Source organism: Athene cunicularia (assembly GCF_003259725.1).
Source record: "Athene cunicularia isolate RWA chromosome 1 unlocalized genomic scaffold, athCun1 chr1_part1, whole genome shotgun sequence".
Classification (NCBI taxonomy): domain Eukaryota; kingdom Metazoa; phylum Chordata; class Aves; order Strigiformes; family Strigidae; genus Athene; species Athene cunicularia.
The window spans coordinates 49374156-49381681 of record NW_020799091.1 but is presented as its reverse complement, the minus strand read 5'-3'; positions in this window follow the sequence as shown (position 1 = coordinate 49381681).

Here is a 7526-nt window from a genome sequence, read left to right as displayed (position 1 = left end):
TTTTTTTTTTTTTTTGTTGAGGCACAACAATAAGATATCCAAATACCAGAACAAGATTATGACAGCAATTTTGCAAAACCTGACATTTTCATAGTGATTCCTTAACTGATTGTGATTAAAGACTACATTTGCAAAGAAAATATATGTGCCACAAATAGTAAAACTTCCTGCTTATACAAAACCAGAAGACCTCAGCTAAATTCCTATTGCCAGGTTTGTGCATCATACTTAAGAATTATTTAGAACAGCTAGAAAAAGACCAGAGGACATCAAAAAGATGATCAGTGTCTAGAAGACAGAATTTCTATGAGAAGATTGAATGAACTGGGACTGTATATCCTAATGAAGAGAAAACCATGGAAGGAGCAAGGTGACATTCTTTTTATTAACTAAAAATATGGTGTAAAGAGGAAAAGAATAATTTCTAAGATACAAAAATAATATCTTACATTTTAATGGCATTTTAATTTAAAAAAAAAAAAACCTATGTAACTATGACAAAGGTAGCAGAAAATTTAAATACAGTCTGAGAGACTGTAAAATCTCTGCTATGAAGGTCTTTGAAGCTAGACAAGCATCTGTCAAGAATATTGGGTACAATCAATGAATCTTTGGAGCAGGGGCTTCTCTACAGCTCTAAGATCCTAAGATCAGTGGTGAGATATTGTTTTATATAGCTAACAATTATAATCATTGCTGCATTTTAAAACATGCAGGACCAGGTAAAAAAAGCAACGTCCTTTTTTTCTTATAGTTATTGTGACTAAATATATGTATACAATATGATTTAAATCCTAAATTCTGGACAGGGAGACAGTATCGTAGGGCAAGTACTATAGATGCATAATATGTTATTACGGCTATTACAGGAGGAAAGAATTCATGTCTTTCTCATGGGAGAAGACTTTTAGTCCATGACTCAGGACATGGTCGCTCTTTGAATAACTTCCAATAGCAAGAAAGAAAATTAATTAGCAGGTGACTTTTTCTCCCTTCAGTGTTGTTGTCATGGAGTTGTTAAACTAGGGTGTTCTTTGTAGAGTTAAGTGTTTTTTGTTGTTTTTTTTTTTAAAGTCTCAGAGCATCTCCTCACAGAGGAGAAATCAGAGCTAGAACTTGAGCTGCATAGAAACATATTTGTTTCTACTACTATTACTGTCTCTTCTTTAGTAAAAAAAAAAAAAAAAAAAAAAAAAAAAAAAGCCCTGTCTTTTTATGTATAAAGGCGTGCCCTTTATCTACTTCTACTCAGAGGAGTGCTGATTTCTTATCAGATAAAGCATCATGTTAATTTGTGCTTCATGAAGAATTCATTGAAATAGTCTATTCTATAAATGTAAATACCAAGGGTAACTGAAAATGTCTAAAACCATTAAAAAGTAACTGAAATTACTTAGTTTGAGGTCTGTCTGAGTGGTGGGAATGATCTTCTGGGTATTTAAGGTTTTTTAACTTAAGCATAGTCATTTCCTGATTGCTTTGAAAACATTTTAGAAACCACAACTGTCAAATTCAAACAGTTCTTCCATGTTAATTCTGTGGACACTGTGTTTATAATGTTTGTGGTGTTTGGCATTAATCATTAGATATTGTCCTGCTTGACAAATCTCATCTCCTTCTATGACAGGGTGACCTGCTTATTGGATGAAGGAAAGGCTGTGGATGTTGTCTACCTTGATTTTAGTAAGACTTTTGGCACTGTTTCCCACAGCATTCTCCTGGCAAAACTGGCTGCTCAAAGCTTGGATGGGTATGATGAGGAGATCGAGTGCACCCTCAGTCAGTTTGCAGATGACCCCAAGTTGGGTGGGAGTGTTGATGTGCTCGAGGGTAGGGAGGCTCTGCAGAGAGACCTGGACAGGCTGGAGCCATGGGCTGAGCCCAACTGGAGGAGTTTCCATAAGGCCAAATGCCGGGGGCTGCCCTTGGGCCACAACAACCCCCAGCAGCGCTACAGGCTTGGGGAGGAGTGGCTGCAGAGCTGCCAGTCAGAAAGGGACCTGGGGGGGTTGATTGACAGCCGGCTGAACAGGAGCCAGCAGTGTGCCCAGGGGGCCAAGAAGGCCAATGGCATCCTGGCTTGTGTCAGCAATAGCGTGGCCAGCAGGGACAGGGAAGGGATCTGAGCCCTGTCCTCGGCACTGGTGAGGCCGCCCCTCGATTCCTGTGTTCAGTTTTGGGCCCCTCACTACAAAAAGGACATTGAATGACTCGAGCGTGTCCAGAGAAGGGCAACGGAGCTGGTGCAGGGTCTGGAGCACAGGTCGTACGAGGAGCGGCTGAGGGAACTGGGGGTGTTTAGTCTGGAGAAGAGGAGGCTGAGGGGAGACCTCATCGCCCTCTACAGCTCCCTGAAAGGAGGGTGCAGAGAGCTGGGGATGAGCCTCTTTAATGAAGTAATAAGTAATAAGAAAGAGGCAATAGCCTCAAGTTGTGGCAGGAAGGTTTAGACTGGATATTTGGAAGCATTTCTTTACAGAATGGGTTGTTTTCTATTGTTATGTACTGCCCAGGGAGGTGGTGGAGTCCCCTTCCCTGGAGGTGTTTAAGAGACAGGCTTACATAGTGCTGAGGGATCTGGTGTAGTTGGGAACTGTCAATGTTAGGTTAATGTTTGGACTAGATGATCTTCAAGCTCTTTTTCAATGCAGATGATTCTGTGATTCTGTGGTATTTGTGCTGCCATATTAAGGGTTTTTCCTGGAAAAGTGTATTTTTGTAAATGGTTTAGTTTTCTCTTATGCATAAATATAAAGGAGTGTTTTATCACCATTAAGGATGCTTGGACTTTTTCTCATTAACATATTCTTCTTTGAAAGGAAACGTATTTAAAAGTGATGGATGTTGCAGGTTATGCATTCAGTTTAGAAGAAATTTTGTGATAATTAGCACTATTTTGTCCCAAAAGGAAACTCTTATACAGAGAGTGTTTATTGGAATGGAAATATAAAGCTTTGATGTAAGTCTCTTCAGAAATTGAAAAATAGGCTAAACCAGACACAGTGGTTTGTACAGACTGCATGTTTCCAAATCTTTTTGACATGCTGTCCAGAGGAATCAACCAGACAACCAAGGGGACTGAGAGGAGACTTAAGTGATTTTAAAAAGTAATACAGTTTCTTAATTCATCAACTATTCCTAAATTAGTGTGCTCCCTCAACTGTCATGTTAGGTTTAATTCAAACACAATTCTACTGTTATAACAAACCACAGGGCATGTATTCACAAAACCATTTAAAAATGTGGTGTGGTTTTGGTTTTTGGGTTTTTGGTTTTTTTTTTTTTTTTTTTTTTTCCCAGATGTTCTCTGTGTAATGTTCCACACTACAGTTTCTTTGTGATGATTGCAGAGCAGCAATACTGTAAAGAAGATAATATTTAATACCATAAGTTACCGCTTTATCTTAGAAATCTTCTACTATGTTAAATACATGAACATGTCTTTCTTCTTCAAAACAAGAGTTTTTATAAAAACTTTCTGAATGGAAATGAGAGAACAGCACCTTTAAAGAAATGTGTGTGTGTGTGTGTGTGTGTGTGTGTTTGTAAAATGTGTAAAATATGCACAAGCATTCATGTGTGCATCTCCACCTCTGTTCTCCTTCAGGTCACATCTGAAAGCCCATTTGATATTGTGCCTCAGAAAGATTTTAAAACTGTCACTCTTATTTGTAAGTGTTCCATTTTTGTGTGTGGATTTAAACACTTCTATTAAAGGAAGTCAGTTAAGATATGACAGACAGGGCTTTTCCTCTCCCTGTTTCTTTCCCACTCTCAAGGACCAGCTGCATGACCTAAGGAGATTGAATGCACACACCTACCAGTTCTCCCAGTTATTTTACATTTGTACACATTGCAGTGTTCTCTAAAAAACATTATTCTATATCCCACGAGTCATTATATTTCCCAGGCAAAATCTATAGATAATTGTTTAAAGAAAAGTTCCTAACTTCAGATTACCATTATTATCATCCTCTGTAAGAAGAGGAAGAAATGAGTGGAAATCTGTGTAAACACTATTAAGGATGTTGAGGCTCAGGGAAATGGGGCAGGATTTTGTCAGCCCAACAGATTACCACAGCTCCATGCGCCTACATCAACCAGTAGCAAGGTTGAGCATGTATTCCTAGTGGGTACATGCACATACAAATACACACATACAACACATATGTATATATACATACATGTATGTATACATATGTATATATATATATGTACACACAGACAGACACACGCAGCACTCAAACACAAAGAGCAACAATGGCCTCATCCTGTTTCCCTCTCTGGATGATTAGGCTGAAGGGCTGTTGATGGGAGATATATATATCTGTGCATGTGCATGTGTATGTATGTGCAATGTGGATCCCTCCAGCAGCTGGGCTCAGACACTGAATCCCAATTTCCCCAGCTTCTGGCACCTGGACACACAAGCCCATGAAGCCACTGCTGGTGCAGAACCAAACATAGCCAGATCCCCCAGTAACTGACCATGGACACTCAGTCAATTCTGTACCTCATCCCGGATCCACCCCATGTCCCTCACCCCTACATACACACACACACACACACACGATCTTCACTAGTGCTCAAACATTCATTCACACAGCTACACTCAATCCAGTTCCTGGCGCAACAGACACAGGCCCTTATAAGCTGAACTCTGACTTCAGTGGTTGGCACTTTAAATCACCTGCATCTCTCCCTTGCCCCACCTTTGGTCCTTTCCCTAAACTTCCCATAGCAAGTCTTGTGAAATCCCAGAATGCTCTTCCCCCACATCCCATAATGTGTCTTATATGTCTATTCAGTGAATGCTCTCAGTTGCAAAGGTGCTCTGGAGAGTTGCTTGTCTAGACTTGATGGATTTCAAGCCTGGACATTGGGGCAGAGGATGTCCAGGGACAGCCCTTCTTCCAAGTCCCTAATTTTTGTTCCTTCCTGCCTTTGTGCCCCTGTACTTAATTGGGCATGTGAAGATGGGCCTTTGATGGGCTGATGGCTTCTGTGATGGTCTTGACAGTAGTCTGGCCAGATATCATTTAGGCTTGTCCACCTGTCATTACCTCTCTGTGCTCCTTTTTGTGTGTGCAGATGAGCTTATCTTAATATGACCTAACAAGAAATATTTTATTTATTGGCTAGAGTCCTTTTAAAATCAGCATTGTGAAAGACATTATGATGTGTGAAGACATATGTCTGTTTTGTTGATAATACTCAAGCTATTTAATAATATTTAGTTCTGGTAGAAGGACTAGTAAACAAAGCCTGCAAGACATATACACGTTAGTAATTACATAGAGATAAGATTTCCTGTTGTCATCAGCTTCCTGCTCAGTACCTGCCTTTTTTTATAGTATGCCTATTTTTTTTTTTTTTTACTGAAAGTCAATTTTCAGCAATTCTAGGTTGAAGTTGCCTTGCATATTGCATATTTCTGGCACTGCAAATTCAAAGTGAAAAAGAAAAAAAAAAAAGTAGAGATATTGTTCAATCTTCCTTAATTATGTTCCCAGTTTTTTTTTCCTCCCCATGTTATATTCATAAATCTTGGGTTTGCTTATGCTTTTGTCACAAGTGTTGTGTCTTTAGCAACAGTAGCATAACATCCTTAATTTAAATTTATTTGTAGCAAAGGAAAGCAGATATGCCCTCAGGACAAACTTACCTTTAGCATTCAGTTTCAGTTTCCTTTTTTCATAACCTTATAAATCTGGCATTTCTGTCTCTCCTTTAAAATACTATATAAGTATTCATGTAATGGGTAGTTAATTAGTGGGTCATTAGATCAGAATTACTTTTGGTAAATGGATCTATTAAATCTATTTCAATGCTCAGAGGTTAATATTTGTTTATAGACCCTGTGCAACTCACCATGCTTCAGATTTAAATGCAAGACTTATACAAACAAAATAATCTTTTTTTTAATACAAAATAATAAATCATTATAAGGTATATTTTTTATGTTTTTATTCAAATCAGATGACTTGATAGTCAGAACAAAGGAGAATACAGAAGAATGATAGCATGTGTAGATAAAAATTGTAAAAAAATATATATATAGGAACATGCCAGGTAAACCTATTATGACAACATGGAAATCTGACAAAAAAATACCCATGTTAAAAATTTTATCTCCACAATGGTTCCATGCAAGTGTGTCAATTGACAAAAGAAATATTTGTTCTTCATCTGGAGGAGATAATTTTCAAACATACTCAGTCCTGCATAGATTGTAAAATAGTGACAGGGGAGCTAACTTAAAACTGTTTTCCTGGTCATTGAAAGAAAACATGTACTAAGAAAAAGTAAATACAAAAATTTGCAGTAATCTATGTGTAGTCTCACCAAATAATTAACCTACTAACAGCATGTAAGATATTCTAGTCTATGGACACACACTCATACTAGCCATACACACAGGGTCAAACACATGACATGGAATTTATTGTATATTCACTTGGGGCTGGTGAAAGTAACAAAGGAAATATTGTAATTAATCCCTATAATGATATGTATGTTGAAACTTATTTTCTATAATGTAAAGAGTGTAGAAATATAGAAAACTCTCACTAGGATTGTAGCCACCGTGTATTCTTAAAATAAATAAATAAATAAATAAATAAATTTAGAAGGATGTTTCTCCTTTATCTACTTTGTATTCCTTCCACTAGTTCCCCATGGATTGGTAATTTTGTTATTATTAAGTTTTATAATCACTGAAGATGGAGTCAGCTTTAGACTAGAGAGACACAAATTTAAATGTCTAAATGTAGTTGTCTGTTTAACCACCCCTCAAGTTCAGTGACGATCTAGGTAACAAAGCCCGTGGAGTACAGAGAATAGTCAGACGATCAAATGTCAGTGCCTACTTTATGACATATTTCCCTAGCCTCTACTTCTTGAATTGGCTGCCTCTCCCCTAACTGTAAAGTAAGACTAGATAGTTCTGAAAGCTGAATATCTTCACTATTAGATTACTAGTTACAGAATTCCTCTTTCACTGGTACAATGAATTTTAAATTTTCTTCTGCCCATAGAACAACTTCAGCAGCAAGTGTGAAGAAGCTCACTGTGTTATGAAGTTTTCATCACAAAACTCACAAAATCTACACTGTTGTTCAGGAAAGATGAGAAAGAGGGAGCCGAGAGATGTCCATAAGGAAAGATACAATGACTTGGCTTGTTCAGACTGAAGAAGAGAACATTGAAGAGGAAATGTGTCAATAACCCTTAAATAGATCAAAAGATACTGCAGTGACAAGCAGATCAGTATAAGATAACCGCAGTGACAAGCAGATCAGTATGTCCTCCAGGCTGCTGTAGAGAACGCAGGAAACAAATGAAGTGATGCATGAATGGGCAGTTCAGTTTTAAATTGTTGCTTTGACCAATGGCTTGAACGGCTTGAATTTAAGCCTAGCATTACTATGCATTTTTAATCACTTGAATTGGTGGGGGTGGGCTGAGTTTTAGTTTCTGCATTGACTACATTTATCTGGAGCTGAATCCCTTACTAAATATATCTT